Source organism: Lissotriton helveticus, chromosome 3_1 (genome assembly GCF_964261635.1).
Source record: "Lissotriton helveticus chromosome 3_1, aLisHel1.1, whole genome shotgun sequence".
Classification (NCBI taxonomy): domain Eukaryota; kingdom Metazoa; phylum Chordata; class Amphibia; order Caudata; family Salamandridae; genus Lissotriton; species Lissotriton helveticus.
In genome coordinates, this window is record NC_136061.1 from 1,422,579,794 (window position 1) to 1,422,596,938 (window position 17,145).

General features: G+C 46.3%; 1 protein-coding gene across 3 annotated transcripts in view; it reads right to left on the reverse strand.

Moving 5' to 3' along the window:
• The window catches only part of RALB (RAS like proto-oncogene B), a 344,523-nt gene that overhangs the window by 227,006 nt on the left and 100,372 nt on the right, over nt 1-17,145 (reverse strand). The window contains exons 2-3 of one of the 3 annotated variants that reach the window (XM_078682073.1): nt 9,626-9,783; nt 4,134-4,296 (exon numbers count right to left, since the gene is read on the reverse strand). The exons of 1 other annotated variant lie outside the window; for it this stretch is intronic. The gene's annotated coding sequence lies outside the window, so the exon portion shown is untranslated. The remainder of the gene's footprint in view (nt 1-4,133; nt 4,297-9,625; nt 9,784-17,145) is intronic. One more of the 3 variants, XM_078682072.1, reaches the window with a different exon arrangement.

A 17,145-nucleotide genomic window follows, 5' to 3' on the forward strand; every position in this document is an offset into this window, starting at 1 on the left:
CTGAGCTCAGTCACGTCTACCTGGGTGCCCTGGAGCCCACCCAGGGCACCCAGTGTGCTTGGATGGGGACAGCAAAGGGAGCCTAAATGGCTCAGTGGTCTCTGCCGGCTCCCCGCCTCCAGCAGGAGCCGGCGTTGTTACTGCATGCAGGAAGCTGCTAAATATGGAGCTCCCTGCATGTCAGCATGGCAGTGGGCAGGGAAACAGATGAAAACTCTGCTCCCAGCAGGTGGACGCAGTCTGACAGCTCCCACTTGCTGGGAGGGGAGTCAGTGTTTGCGCTTGCTTGGCGGGAGAAGCCTAAGCAAACTGCTATGTCCAAAAGGTGGGCCCCCAGGATACGGCCCTGGGGGGGGGGGGGTAGAAGTCCCCAGGGCCAATAATCAGTCCATTATGGGGGCTGCGCCCCCCCCCCTTCTTTAAAATGCACAGGCCGGCCAGGCCCGTTTCATCCATAGGCCGTTTATGGCCCAGAAGTGGGGGTGGGGGGTTTGCGTGCTCTCCCTCCGTTAATAATAAAAAGCCTCAAAAACAGGAGGTGTTGGTCTCCAGGACATATTAAAGCCCCTGGGGTGGTCCGTGAGACCCCCTCCACTAATATTAAAAAGCTCCAGAGAGGTGGTGGTCCTGGGGCCTCAATAAGCCCAATGGAGGGGTCCTTCGCCCCCTCCCACATTTAAATAGAGCCCGGGGAGGTACTGGCCCCCAGGGCTAAAAAGAGCCCTAGGAGAGGGACCCCGTGTGCCCCTCCTCTATTTTTTTAATGTTTATACATGCCCCTGGGACCTGGCCCACCCGTGGGCTTTTTTCAAAAAAAGGGCCAGAGACCGCGCTTGTTTTGTTTCTTTGATTTTTTCTGCAGATTCGTGACACCGTCGCAATTGCATGCACCAAATTTTAAACAAAATGCTTTTTTTGTCCTGCCGGGGACACCAGGGCTAGCAGTTCAGGGTATTCCTAACCAGCCCACTTTTCTTTTTTTCTAACTTTGTGGGGGGACTCGGATAAAGTCAAGTCCCACGACAACTGCCAAAACTTCCTGGATGAAGAGTTGGCAGCCAATCGGATTTCAGCAAGGGGACTCCCGGATCCTCGGAGGATCCGTGTCCCTAGATATGCAAATTTGGCTTTCTTTTAATACCTTGGAAACTACTTAACTGATTTACCACAATTCACAGAAAGATCACTATGTGGACAAAGAGCTACCTTTCTGGCAAATCTGGTGTAATATCGGCCTGCAGCTCAGGCTGTAGTTGTGTCTAAAATCCCTAAGGGAAAGTGCATGGGGAGAACGCATGTTGGGACCCCCATCTTTTTCTCAGCCCACGCTAGACGAATCACCCCGAAACTTTCAGCACAGCAGGTGAACCGGCTGTCGAACTAATTTTGAACATTTTGTGAACATTTGTCAAATGGCGCCAACGTTCTTGGCAAAACAAAAAATGCTTTTTTCCTAACTATAACTACCTACTGGTGACGAGAGGGAAAGGGGAGAGAGAGAGAGAGAATATACAGACACACACATATATACATATATGTGTTGCAGATGCGGACATATGTATGCAATACCATACATGTGCATATATTCATGATGGTGTAGCAACCATTTATTTATTTATTTTTATCTTGTGGCTCGCAAATAACAGGTTTTAGAACGCAACTGTCCTCAGAAGGATGAACCAAAATTGGTCTTGCCAGGATTTAAACCTGTGACCTACTATCACCGCATATCTCTGTAGCAAACCTAACAGCTGCAATACTTGATGGCCCTTGCCACAAGTCAGCTAAGTAGCAATAACAATTATCAGTTTTCTACCAAGAATAATACAGTAGCCCTACAAGAGGTAAAGCAAGTAACAGATTAATAACTAAGTCAGCGAAGAAAAACCACGCCCATCCAAACGATGGATAACAAAACTAAAACACACAAAGTAGGATTTCTGTTATTTTCTTGAATAGTCTGAATTAGCAGTATAGTTCTGATGTAGGCGGACAGAAAACACAATCTGGCCTTACTGTCGCCTTAAAATTACACCTTGACTGAACATTTGAAAGAAAAAACTCAAAGAAGAAATGCATTACTAATTTAGATGTATTGGGTAGTGCTCAAAAACACATTTGCCTTTATTTTGCACATGTGGACAATCTGCAAAGGCAAAACAGTGTTACATGTAACAGCTACACTAAGGCCTCATGGTGTAGTGAGATCCATAAAACGGGGAAAAAAAACACAAAAACAAACATGTTGCAGGAATAATTAACAATTGCTTGTGGTGGTGGGGTAGGTATTTTTGCTCTTTAGATCTTCTCTGAAAGGTGCAATTTTCTCCCTGACACGGATTTTCAGTATTATTCATACGCCAATTTTTTTAGCAGCTTACTTCCTAAAGAATTTGAGCCCCAAACCCCCACTACTCCACTTTCTTTTAAAACCCACCTCCCATTTTCTAAACATGCCTTCTCAATGGAAAATTAGGTTTTATATTTGTATGTTTAACAATAATAATAATAATCCATATTTGTAAAGAGCAAACATATCACCCATTAAGGTTCCATGGTACAGGGGGGCCGTCGGGGAGATTAAGTGAGCTATTGCCCAGAATCACATTGAGCTGAGCTGCGCTGCCGATTGAACCGTGGGCCCTGCACTCCGGAGTCAGCCACACTGGCCGCTGTGCCACATATCGCTTAATGTTTGAGAATAAAAGGTGTGTACATGGAACCAGTCACACAAGTTTACGCTTTTAATAAAATCCACTTATTTTTAGATAAGTATAGGGGTCCCACCATTCATGCTTTGGAATCATGAAATAGGAGGGGAGTCGGTCGTGACCTACAGATTTCAAATCATAGCAGCTTACATAAATCTTTATCTTAATAAATAGGTTTTGAGGCCAGAGGGAAAGTTGTAATACTGTTCAGTCTACAGATGGTGGCTCTCCAACAATATTAGCATCCCCCAGCTTCTCCACACATGTATTATCATTCTCCTTCCCCAGGAGGAAGTAGGTCTTTGGTCCTCAACTCTTCTATTGCCAACAGCGCTTCTTTTATTTAAACACCTAGCATGCGTAACCATTTAAAAGCAGGTACATGAGAATAAACTGATAAAATGTAAGATGCTAGTAACAGAAAAACACTTGGGCATCTCCCCCTACCCCCGCCCCCCAGCCTCCTCCCCGGACCAGTTCTACACCAAAAAGAAATCCCCGAAATTTATATAAAATATCCTTATTTTCGGCTCCTTTCTAGTGCCATTAGGTAAGGCGGTTTACTGTCAAACATGTTAAGTAGGCAATTAGAGCTTAATCTGTCAAATCGTTAAAGCTAATATAACTAGTCTGTTCTGGCTAGTTTAGCATTATGGTTAACTAACATTGCACCTTCATCAGAGACAATCGAGTTTGAAAATAAACAGAAATTCAAATTCCCATTTCCACGCCATGCTTAAAGGACTTTCACTAACGAAAAACAATAATGCGGAATGGCATTATATTATGTATGCACTCACCTTCCTTCGACAACAAATACAGACAGAATGCAAAAAATAAACGATTTCAAATACTCCTCTCCTGCAAGTCAACCGCGGTCACCGCCCAAAGACGACCTCTGGAAATCTTCAGAGGCTTAGACCGCCTCAATTTATCTTCCTGGAAGCAAAGCCAACAGGTTGCTTCCTCTGGTGTCTGGGGCAGCTGTTCGAAAACATCCTGCCTCCATTTATCCTCAGTGCCATTAGAACCTAATCTGATAGTGACTGAAAAAAGACGAGTCCGCTTTGACTATCAGGAAATGCTCTAGGAGTTTGAATTATCCAGACAGAGAAAAGATTATTTTTCAACAGAATGTTTGTCAACGGTGTAGTACAACAGTGATATGTTAAAAGATGCTAGGGCTAATTAAAGTGCTCACTTCAAAGAATCATCTGGTTTCACGAAATGAAAAATGCGAAAATTGTCACCAGTTCAACAATAAATCCACAGCCATAATATCATAATGAAGTTACTAATCGCACCTGATGTTTTCTTGAATTTGAAGTAAAATACATTTTTTGGATACTTCTTTACTTTCTCAAAATTATACTTACATTTGTATCATGAAATACCTCATACACCATAGCACCAGTTACTCACCAAAAACCTGTTCACTGTCAACAAGATTCACCACCGCAGTGCATAAGCTTCAAAGTAAGCAGGTTCCAAGGGTAAGCAGTTAGACTGGGTCTGGTGGCCAGGGAACCAGTGCTTAACCTCGTGTTCACAGGTCCCTTTCCAGTGGATCCACTCAGTCTTTCGCCTTTTGAGAAACATAAAAGGAGTACCACTGAGTCAGAAAACCAGCAACTCTTATTCAGCACTATAATACCAAAAGGGAGACCATACACTTTACAAATACAGATTCAAGTTATGGCCTGATGCATGGCAAAAAGTGCAGTGCACAGTAGTCAATGCCCTACACGGATAACTCCCCTACTACTGCCTTGAACCAAATCCACAGGCTAGTGCTAGCCACATAAGCTCTTTACATAGATCCCATTCCCCCCCATCAGCCACAGGGATCTGTGGACAGCTCTTGTCTGGCTCTGCATATTCTTCTGCTGTACACAAATATCTTGGTTCCCACTTGGCCGCTTATCTGTGCACTGCTGGTGCTTAGCTCCGCAGGTACTACTGAGCACTCATGAATCCCATTAAGATGAAGCTACAGCCCTGCAGGCCACCTTCAGGCCCTCAAGCCTACAACACATCAGCACTCTCTAGCTTCCCATCGAGGGTCACCCACAATGCCCAGTATCTCATCGTAGCCTTTCTTCGTTCCCCAAACACTTCAGAACCATGAGGCAGGAGACGGCGGGGCAGGGCCATGTAGTCTGCCATCGAAGGGCGCACGTAAGGAGAGAACAAACACTGCAGTCGGCAGAGGTCAGCCACTCCGAGGCCTGCAGTCGGCAGAGGTCGCCCACTCCGAGGCCTTGCTAACAGTTTCGTCATCGAGGATAAAGACCCATATTAAAGATATGAGGAGTGTGTCACAGTCTTTCAAGTGGCAGGCTTCTCTAGATGTCTGTGGCTCTGTCGTCGGCAGCCTCATGCAATATGCTGTCAGCCCTACTTCTTCAGAGCTCCTCAGACGACCATTTTGCGGTGTTCTTGTGACCACGTATGTTCCATTCTCAATGTCTATTAGGAGCCTTTGCGAGTTTGTCTTGAGCTGCCACGCATTACAATCAGTTTTCATGTTATTCATAAGTGTTTGCAGGTCGCTCTGTGTTTTTCTGAACTGTGCCTTCGCTTTACCAGTCAAGCCGTAGGACAGCACGTCAGAATCGTGTCCATGTTGGACTTCCATTCCCATCACTATTTGACTGCCTGAACTCCTGTACTTGCTAGTTGAACTTCCAGGTGGGATGATGTAGTTTGGGAGAACACACCACTCACCAAGAAGTGACAAGTAGAGTTAAAAGGGCAGTCGACCTGCCCTAATTCGAGTCACCATATATAGCGAGCAAACATTTTTGGGAGAATGGCTCTAGTAAATTAAAATATGTATATAGATATTTTGGTTTATTGCATTTTTAAAACACTGAGCTTGTCTCGTCACCCCTTCTACCTAAAGATGCGTCACTTAGACTGATACATTTAAATCTTGAATGCAAGAGGAATGCTAGAAAACTCTGCCAATCAACCAAATCTTTGGGATCAACACTAAGAATGCTGCAAAGGTAGAGTGCTGTGTGTGCAACTCCGGAGCTCTCGCGAGATGCATCCTCTCTAGAAGGGGACAGCTTAGTTTTAATTAACTTACAAAACAGAAATCCTGAGTAGAACAGTAAAAGGGGAAGGGGTATAATAAAGAACAGAAGAGTGATCATCGAAACAGATAAAATTGTGTCTCTCTCTCTCTTAGCTACGTTACCAGAAGACAAGACTATAGGAGAAGAATTAGCAAGGCTGCAACACTGGAGAGCAGTCAGAGGCATGACCGTATTCCAAGCACAAAAGTAATATTATATATGGTATTAGTATACAGATGGCTGTCAACTAGATACATCTACAAGGCACACACATTCTCATTGTGATATATAACGGGGAAAAAAGAACAGGCAAAAAACCAGGGCCAATGCTTTTTGTAAATATTGTGCTGATATTTGCTAGAATAACTATTTCACTGGTGGACTCTACTTGGCACACAGTTTGGTGGCTTTGAAGGAAACGGACTCTGCTGAAGCCAGTAGGTCTCACTTTAATATGCTACTACATGCAAATAAATACAAGCTTGAACAAACGCTTTGTTATTACTGAGAATAATAGCAAAAAGCTATGTGCTGAAATTTGTTGCAAGGCATATTGCTTTCTATTTAGGATGCATATAGAAGATAAGGAATTCAATATGGCAAGCAGTGTGATGATTGAGTGTACTTTTCAGACGTAAAGTAGTCCCGAGTGCATTCCAATAGAAGCCCTTCCTCAAACGCAGATTGATACACTAAACAGCCAATAGTATGAGGTGAGAAAAATATGCCCCTCTAGGTTCAGCCAAAACCCACTAGGAATATTTCAGAGCATTAGTCAAAATAGCTCAACAGAATACCTCAAAGTCACACCAGTAAAGAAATTGGCTGCCACTTAGCTCATTTCCAGTGGTTAAGGATCATTGTTTGAAGCGTGCCTATCCTTGACTTTTGTTGTCTCAGTCTCTAATTTTCCATGGTATGCCTGGATGTGGGTCTTGAGACTAAACTATAACAGATGCAGCTCATCTGCAATGCTGCAAAACGGCAGTAACGCATGTACAGTGGCTTGTGCTTCAGTGAATAGGTCAGCCTAGTAACTTGAATAAGACTGTTGACATTGCATGCTTGTGAATAGCACTGATATACTTTTCATAGTTAGTTGCTTAGACAAAGCAGCACCATTAAGTCCCTTTTAAGACTACTCTGCATCAAGTGTTAACGGCTGCACGGGCGTGGCCAAGCCAGCCAAGATGTCGGACACATTTGCTTAGTGCTCCGTTCGGCTGCCCATGCCAGCATGCCCTAGCCGTGCTAAAAATGCCTGAAAAACTGTGAAAATCACCACGGTGAATGCTGGTGCCCGCAGTGATCCCAGCGATGCTCGAGATCACGACCCAACCGGCGCGGGCACCAAGTTACAGAGCAGGCCAGCGGTACTCACCGGCTGATCACAATGGGGAAGGGGAGCACATAAATCGCCACTGAGGTGCGAGGGGGAGCCCTGAGAACACTAGGGAGGGGGAGCCCCCCATATGGGACACCACTGGAACAGGAAGGAGTTGGGCCTGAGTCCCCCAAAACGTTATTAGGTTTTCAAAGTGCGGCAAACCAGCAACTGGCGAGGAAGGGCACAGGAGCTGTGATAGAAGGACAATTGCAGGAGGAGGTCGGCCCGCTAACTGCCCCCAAACTCGAGACTAGGCCTGGGAGTTGCAAGGCACAGGCAAGGACTGAAGGGATACACACCTATAGTGGCGGGATCCCGTGAGGAGCACTGGAGTAATGGAGTAATTTTGAGTCAGGAGACAGCAGGGGAAACCACGGGAAGGGTGTCACCAACTCCATCTGTGTACTGACCCCCCCAGCGCAGTGTCTTTGAAGTCCAGTTTACCTGGGCCCCAACAGCGAGCGGAGAAAGCTGAGCGAGCCAGCGCAGAACACTTCCCGATACCGGCAGCAGTAGACATCACCAAAAATCGAACCATCGCAGAGGTGATCTCACGCTACACTTGGAAAGAAAGAAGAGACGACCGCGCCACCATCAAAAAGATAATCACAAGCTCGCTGCACAGGGACCACGACAAGGGATCAACATCCGACTGGCACGAACATGGGGAGACAACGGATCACAGTTACGACGCCAGGCCCGGCGACAGGAAGACAGTCCTCCCCGGGCCCCTCGGAGGTGAAGCAGAATGGGGAACTCCGCTCCCGGACTCCATGTCGGCTAAGCTTGACAAAGTCCTGGCAGTGATAGAACAGTCCCGGGTGACCATGGAGTGCAAATTTGGCGAACTCGCCACGGACCTCAATCTACTGCGGGATGACCACAGAAAACTAGCAGATAGAGTCAAGCAGGGAGAAAGGACACTTCAGATTGTGGAGCCACAAATCTAGTCACATCAGGAGGCCATCAAAGATCTACAGACCAAAGTAAAATCCCTGGAGCGCAAGACAGATTATCTGGAAGGACGCTCCCACCGAAGCAACATACGGGTTCTTAATCTGCTGGAGAGAGTGGAGGGGGCGGACCCCATACGGAATGTAGAAGTATGGATCAGAACCTTCACCCAAGCGCAGGACCTATCACCATTCTTCTCAGTAGAGAGAGCACACAGGGCTTCGGCCCAGAAAGCCACCTCCAGGTTCTCTACCCAGACCGTTTCTGCTCAAATAGCTTCACTACCAGGACAGAGATACGGTGCTGCGAGCGGCCAGGCAAGCGAAAACACTCAGTCGAGGACAAACAAGTGATGCTGTTTCCGGATTACTCTCAAACAGTTCAGAAGTAACAAGCCATGTTCCTCGCGGTGAAACGCACCCTAAGTCAAAACAACATACAATATGCACTCCTGTTCCCGGCCCACCTTAAGATCATTCATGGAGGATCCACGCACTTCTTCGCTGATCCGGCAGAGGCGAGGATTTGGGTGGAACAACACATCGGGGAGCTGGCCGACCGCAAAGCCACGCAAGTCCGGCGAACCCCCAAAGGGCGGTGGCAGCAGCCTAAACAGATCACTCTTACGCAACAGAATCATCCATCAGTCCCCAACACCAGGAGCTCCTCCAACCTGGAACAAATAATAGCGGAACACAGAAGATCCCTACAGGGAGCGGCAGTGACCCAGCAGACAGGAGATAGTTCGGAAGGAGAGCGAGGCCCACATCTCTTCACATCTGAAGAGGAACTTAGTGATGCGCATACCTCCCGAGAGGGCTCGGTCACACCGCACTAGAAACCCCACAAACCGCCGATACACTGATATGATGAACATGATAAAATCGGATGATGCAGGAAGAACAAGGGGGGGGTGAGGAGCCCCCCCCATCCTAGTATACACCGTCGGGTCTACCAACACATGCCAGACTCGAGAGGTCACATCACAACAGTAACCAGAACGTTCTGCAACATCGCCAGTCGCCGAAAGCCGCTAATGGCAAAAAAAAAAGGAAAGGACATCAGCAGGCATATACACGTCTACAACATGGAGTGGGTAGCTACGGCACTGACACTCAGTGACGACGCCTAGCCACCTCCTCAACTAACGAACTAGAGACAGTACGAGATGTACAGTTTGGACTTCTTGTTTTGAGCAATAGGCCCTTTAAGTTGGGAATGTTTCCCAAACTTTGTTTTTAGGTTCCCCCTTTTAAACCACCCCCCTAGAATCCCTATGGGAGCGAATGACTGGGACGACAGAAAGGATGTGGAGGGTGACTGTGCGGTCGGGAGGGGCCTCGAGGTCAGGACAGAACGGTGCAGTAGTGGCACCTATATAAGCAACTACAGACATGACCACAAGAATCCCTAATACTGACATCAAATTTATCACGCTGAATGTTCGAGGAATACATACGGCAAGCAACCGCTACGCAGTATATGCTTACATAAAGAGACAGCAGGCACACATAGCCCTCCTGCAGGAGACTCATCTGACCACGACTGAGGTGGAGCGTCTGTGTAGGAAATGGAGGGGTACCATCTGTGCCACTGGGTACTCAGCGTTCGCCAGGGGGACTCTGATCTGGATCAGGCCGGGAACTCCCTTTAAAGAACAGACAAGAGTATTAGATAAGGAAGGGCGATACACGTTGATAGAGGGTTTATTGGACGGACAACCCGTACTAATAGGCAGTGTATATGCCCCTAATGTAGAGCAGGCCGCATTTTGGGGCTGCCTCACGGGAACGTTCTCTCAACACACACTCACCCCATGGATACTCGGCAGTGATTATAACTGCGTTTTGGACACTGGCCTGGAAAGATCCCACCCCCCACCAGCACATTCACCAATATATAGGCAAACAGAACTCTTTAACATATGGGTGAAACACTGGGCGCTGACAGATAAGTGGAGAGCACGACACCCAACCACCAAACTGTACTCTTTTCACTCCATCCCCCATAACTTACGAGTGCGCCTAGATAGATTTCTATGCTCTACTGCCCTACTCCCCAAAGTACAACACTCTGATTATTTAGGAAGGGTGCTATCGGATCATGACGCACACACGCTGACCTCAGATGGAAACCACCTCACCCCCCAGTACCCACATGGAAGTTGCTGTGGGAGTGCCTCACAAATCAGGTGTTCAAGCAAGAGCACGGGGAACATATTCAGGAACACTTCGCACTAAACGCAGGAACGGCATCTTCACGGTTGATTAAATGGGATGCATGCAAAGTTGTAGCGAGGGGGCATTGCATACAGCAAGTAGTAGGGGTGCGCAGCATACTTGAGAAGGCACTACAAGAAACAGAGCATGCCTTAGCAAACCTCTTGAAAAAATGAGGACAGCGGCGAGGCCACCTCAGAACAAGTGGCCAGAGCCAAAACAACTTACGCGGAAACGCTGAGGGACCTCCGCAAATATAATTTTAGGGTATATGCCCCTGGGGTACACCGGTAGGGCAACAGGGAAGGGACACTCCTGGCCTGGCTCGCTGAACAGGACCCAGAGGTGAAACCAATCACAGAGGTGAGGGATCAGACAGGATCGCTCCGGAGCTCACAACCAGAGATATTACATATCTTCCATACCTATTATTCTAACATTTATCAAGCTCCAAGACAGGGAGACCCTCAAGCTATCACTAGATTTCTGCATCCATTACCACTCCCCCAGGTTCCACAGGCGGATAAAAAGCTGTTAGAAAAGGATTGGATGGCCTTCCACTTGAATATTATAGCACGTTTTCAGCCCAACTGATCCCACACATGGTCACCATGTACAACGACGCACTAGAGAGAGGTGAATTACCAAGATCCCTTAGGGAATCGATCATAATCACATTCTTAAAACCACATAGAGACCCAACGCTCCCTTCTTCCTACAGACCAATTACCTTACTCAACACGGACTGCAAGATACTAGGCAAAATACTGGCGGAGAGATTTGCCCAAATCCTGACTCCATTGGTTCATCCGGACCAATGCGGTTTCGTCCCGCGACGTAACACATCGCAAAACATACGCAGACTATTCCACATACAAGACACGCCAGGGAGGCGGTTCCCCAATGCGGCGTGCCTAATTTTAGATCTCGAAAAGGCATTTGATACCCTGTTATGGCCATATTTATTCGAGGTCCTTAAAAAAATCAATATCGGCCCGGGACTGATGGCATACACAAAGCTCCTTTACACGCACCTCACCTCTCGAGTCAGAATGGGCAAATACATCTCCCCAGAGTTCGCAGTAGAAAGAGAAGCCAGGCAGGGATGCCCACTATCTCCTCTCCTGTTCACCCTAGCGGTGGAACCCCTGGCGATACACCCGAGACGGGAGGGCGAGGAGTGGGGAATTCCACTAGTGGACACAATGCATTTTGTGTCTTTATACGCGGACGACCTATTAATCTATGTCCGTGACTCCACTCGAGACCTAGCATCCATCTGGAGGGCACTCGGAGACTTCGCGGACGCCTCGGGCCTCTGAGTCCCCACTTTGGCCCCATTTCAAGTACAGATTGGATCTCAGTCACTTGTGTGGAACGCGGAGGCGCCTAGATATCTGGGAGTGAGGCTGTACCACACTCCTGAGGATTTATATGAAGGGAATCATCGTAAGGCATTGGCGGGGATTCGATCGGCGGTGGGATTCTGGAAAACATTGCCCCTAGCCCCTATAGGACGAGGAGCATTAGCGAAAATAATAATGGTTCCCCGACTGCTGTATCACTTCACTAACCTCCCAGTTATACCGCCACGCTCCTTCTTTAAGGAATTGGACAGTCTTCTTACCAAGCTGATATGGGGGGGGAAATCGACAGAGTTGCGCTATCAAGACTATACTTACCTACAACGGAAGGGGAATTGGGAGCACTGGCCATTGAGGCATACTTTCTGGCAGCACAGCTACAATGGCTGTCATATTGGACAGCAGGGCGCCATACAGGGGAGACAGTCACCAAGGAGGGCCACACACCACTGCCGGCACTCCATAGACTGTTGCTACCGGGTACTAAACCCATGCGTACTCGACCACTACAGGTGTCTATAGCCCGCACCTACATGATGAGAATACATCGCATGTCTAAGAATAGGCCTCCGTCCTCACCCCTGCTACCGCTGGTGGGCTTCCCCAAAGGAGAGACATACTACACGGTGGGTGCCCTCAGAGTATGGACTGACCTGGCAGTCACAGGGGTGGAGTCCCTGTTTGAAGAGGGGCAGCTCAAAACGTATGTCCAGATGATTGAGCAATACGATCTCCCGCCCGGACAACTTTTAATGCATAGACAACTTATAGATAGTAGCCGCCAGTACTGGAACCCCAACGCAGGGTAACCTCAAACGCACCCAGTGATCCATACTGTTTTGCACATGGGAGCGTGTCGCCATCTGGTCACCTGGCTCTACAAAGCTGTGCGGGAACTCATCCTCCCCTCCCTTCAGCCCTTACGTCAAAAGTGGGAAACGGACATAGAAAGGGTAGTTAATGACAAAGAATGGAACACAGCCTTAGAGTACCCCAAAAAGGTTTCCAGGAATGCGCGATTTCGGAACATACAGTTCAATATCCTCCACAGAGCTTATCTCATGCCACACAGTCTCCATTGGTTCTTCCCAGACACACACTTTGCATGCCCCGTTGTCAAGCCCCTGAAGCAGACTTCAAACACATGTTTTGAGACTGCCCCACTATTCACGATTACTGGGACAGGGTCCATCTGACACTCAGGGCAACAACCAACATCATGACTATGTCCACATGGGAGGCATGTGCTCTCGTGATCTTCCGCAGGCGGAAGACCGAAAAAGTGCAGTATCGCTTTATGTCTCTAGCCATCCTACTAGCGAAAAGGGGAATAGCCATGCACTGGAGGTCCCCCACGGGGCCCCCAGAAGCAGCCTGGATAGCAGCGATGAACAAATGGGGAAAGCAGAGGAAGAGACACTCAGGGAGGAAGAACTAAAGGGAACCCATAAACACCTATCTGCTTAGAATGGGCGCATTTAATACATATGTTTACACAAGAAACAAACCCGCCGGAGACACCCGCAGTTTCACAGTCTCAGACCCCACCGATCCCTCCAGCTATCTCTAACGCAGAAGTGCCACAAGAGAATCCGCCACTCCAGAGTCAATCTTGATTAGTAGCCACGCAGAGAACTCCCACCTAGACAACAAAGGACATACCGCAGAGGCTCACACCCTGACCCTTCCTCCGTGCACACACTACCGTGCCTTCATATCCTACTGAAGGAATAATACCATTGACATGAGCGATTCCATTAATTCTTGGTTGGAAAACTCCCCCCCCTTTCTTCTCCCTTATAGTTTACCCCAACAGTGGAAAAGTTTGCAAGTTTGTGTTGGCGGACGACCCAGCCAACGATTTATTGGGAACGCATATAGGCACGATTAGACTAGACAACACCGGGAAGTTCACACAACAGCGAACAATTCATGTACGCCCAGGGGCGGCAAACTTCACCCAATCAGGACACAGAGTCGCTGACGAATTAAGAACGATGTGTATACACCCCCCCCCCCCCCCCCCGACAGTTCTTAACCATGGGCTATACAGTACTGACATGGTGAAACAGCAGAATGTACGTAGGCACAGATTAAACAGTAATAAAATCGCCAAACAGCAAAATATATGCTGATCACGAGTACTTGCACTTCCTTGTAACTGTGTTTTTAAAACATTGCACTAATGTACCGAGTCAAAATGTCATATTGGATGTTAAAACCCAATTAAAAATGTAAACAAAAAAGAGCATTATCTGCTGCACGTCCTTTATGGAAGTGCTTGCGCTTTACTTATACTTCTTGCATAGTATTGATGCGGTCAACCATCTTCTTGTGGTAAACAGGGCAATAGGGGCCGTAGTTTTGTGAAAGCGAATTATATTAGCAAGTGGGTTAAGCCTTTAAAAATCTTACGCTGAGACCTTCCATTGCGGCTTTTCAAATGTAGTCATCATAAATAAAAACATACGCAGAACTCCAGTCTGTGTTTTCGTACTTGCTCTTATAAGTATTTTAGAACTTGCATTGTTAGAGGCATACTCCTCTTCTTGCAGCTGATGTGCTAGTTACCACTTGAATATTATGACTATGAAAGCAAATGCTTCTCACGGAGAGTTGACTGGGCAAGCCAAAATGAAGTTAGGGCTGATTTAAAACTACCAAACAATAATGCACTCGATTCAAAGAACTACTGAAAGTTAAATAACTGGCAGCAGCTTGCACTCAGATGCCAAATCAGCAACTCTGCAGAAACAAGCTTAGAACTTTACGTGGGTTCATTTATTTTAGTTATTCTTTTAAAAACAAAATCATTATTGCAAAAAAAACACTTCGGATGTGGAACAGTTTATCTTAGACGTATTTACAAGACATCGAGACCGCAGTAAATCCCGTTTCCTGAAACTGTAAGAAACTTTCTACAGAGAGCCCACAATGTGACCATCTGATAGTACATGAAGCTATCACACCACGTTTAATGCGATTTGTCCAATGCTGCTTAGTCGTTAAAAAGATAGCTTGGACCTCTGTCTTCAGTGCCGGCTTGTTAATCGTACAAGGCAAATGCAACTTGGGAGTCAAGCTAGCGAAGGCCGATAACACAGTTGATGTATGCCCCTTTTAAGTCAAGTGGACTGGGTAGCAGGCCACTCAAACCAGAAAAGAAAGAATTTCCACACCGGTCAAGAAAGGCACCTTACAAAGACTGAACTTTGGTTCATTTAAACTCCATCAATATGATAATGTCCTTCCCTTGCATGCTCAGGGAGCCCCTGATCACACTAAAACTAGGTTGGCGTTATGCTGCAGTGTTGCAAGGCAAATGATTCAATTAGTAAAAAGGTCCCTGAAGAATGTAGACCAGGGTATTTGAAGAGAAATATAGTGGAGCTGTCGAGAATGCCTGAAGGTACATGCTGCGAAAAAGACAATCTTTCTATGAACCAGCTATTTGCGAACAGCTAATTAATCGCCACGTTCATCAATTCTCTTAAGATGGGAGTAGACTACTGATGGTTTCCCAGTATCCTCCACAGATCAGACAGTTCGCAACCAAACTTGAATGCAGGAAGCTAAACATCTGGTGGACTCATACTATGGCGCAGAAGGAATGATAGTCTGCTGCAAATCATCGTTACATTTGTTAAAACTAAGTATTGCAGTTTCCAATTTGCATATATAAACAGTTTACACGTTTTACTCACTGTTACACACCTATTACCAGAACCACCATTATTGAATGTTCCAAGAAGGCTGCACACTCGTTTTAGATTACCTTAAAAATTATCTTTGACCACTCAGTGGCCATTGCAAAATATAGAGGCATACCCACTTTGATCCCGGAATCTTAAACCAGACCGAAAACTAAATAGAATCCACAGCTTTCTCTGGCCACCCCCTTGAGATGGATCTCCACTGGCTCCCTCTGCAGGTGGCGCAGGGTGCCTGCAAAACCAACTGAATTGTTTATAAACCTGTAACCCCGCTTACCGGCTAGGTACACCCGCAGCCAGGACACAATCAGACTACAGATTAAGTGTAAAACAGAAAAAACAAGACAGCAGGCCTTTTCAATGTATGCACTCTGGATCTGGAACAGCAACCCAGTATCCATTAGGAGGGCTCGAACACTGCTCAAGCTTAGAAAAGGGTTATGAGACTCACCTCTTTAAAGAACACTACATCACAATGCATTTACCGTCCACAACCCAGCCTCCTCTATCACTCGTAGACATTATGCTGGTCTTTGACCATGTACAGCACTCTGCTGCCTTTCTATACACTCTGTACTGTGTTTTTACTATTGCATTGTTTTGATTTGTCAGAAGTTTAGAGCTTTCAAAATCTAGTCAGGATAGGCTTTAAAAGAGGCAGGCCAGAGGTGGGCTGTGCTACAATCAGTGGTGAAATATGCCATTCTCTATAACTACCTAAACTCAGCAGTGGAATGCCAAATACCCCCACTGAAAAAGCAGCATGACTATACAAAGTACAGATAAGCACTGCCCTTTACCTATGCTAAAGCATACCAGTACTTTGTTTATACATAAAACCTGGATCTACACTTACTACCTATGATTCGGACAACAATCCGCACCAAATCAAAATCATAGGCGCGGGGTAAATAATCACTTTCTTTTCAACACAACCGAGCTGTTGGGTCCTTGTACAGTCTGTCTTGGCAAATAGCACAAGTAACCATATATGAACAATTCTGAGCATGAGAAGTTATCACATAGCAAACATTTGCCTCAGACTTAACCTTTCCTTCTACACCAATGAACATTTTTAATCTGCACATTTGAAGAGATTAACACGACAAACATGATCTCAGTAAGGTAGCAGACAAATACGGCGTCACATCGGTTCAAATTTAAACCTTTGATTCATCCAAGGTCAATAAAATGAGCACCACAGAGTTGAGCAATCACACTTATTGAAGTTACTAGTGCAACTTCAGCATGTGGTGTGCTCTGTATGTATACTGGGATACTTAAATGAGCTTAGTTATTCGAAAAATTCTAGTTGTAAGGAACAATCTATGCTCTGCCCAAAAGTCCAAGTGTAGGAAAGTTTAGGCTTATGATTAGTCCCCTCGTACATGTTGATTTTGCTTTCCGGCATTTTTTAAATTCCGAGGAATGCAAGTCTGCCATTTAGTCTCCCAGTGCCTGTGCGTGGACTCCTAATGATGTAAAACTGACTACGCTCAATTGGCTTATTTAATGACTAAATATGGCCGACGTAAACTGGTGTAGAAATATATCAGTGGTGAAGAAATACATCAGTGGTATATAAAACCTGGAATTCAGTGTACAATTGCACCATTCACATATATTAATACAAATATTTGGCGTAAAAGGTTGAAGTCCAAAACGCTCCAGCAGTGGCACACATCAACGGTAATCATTTCAGCATGCAAACAAA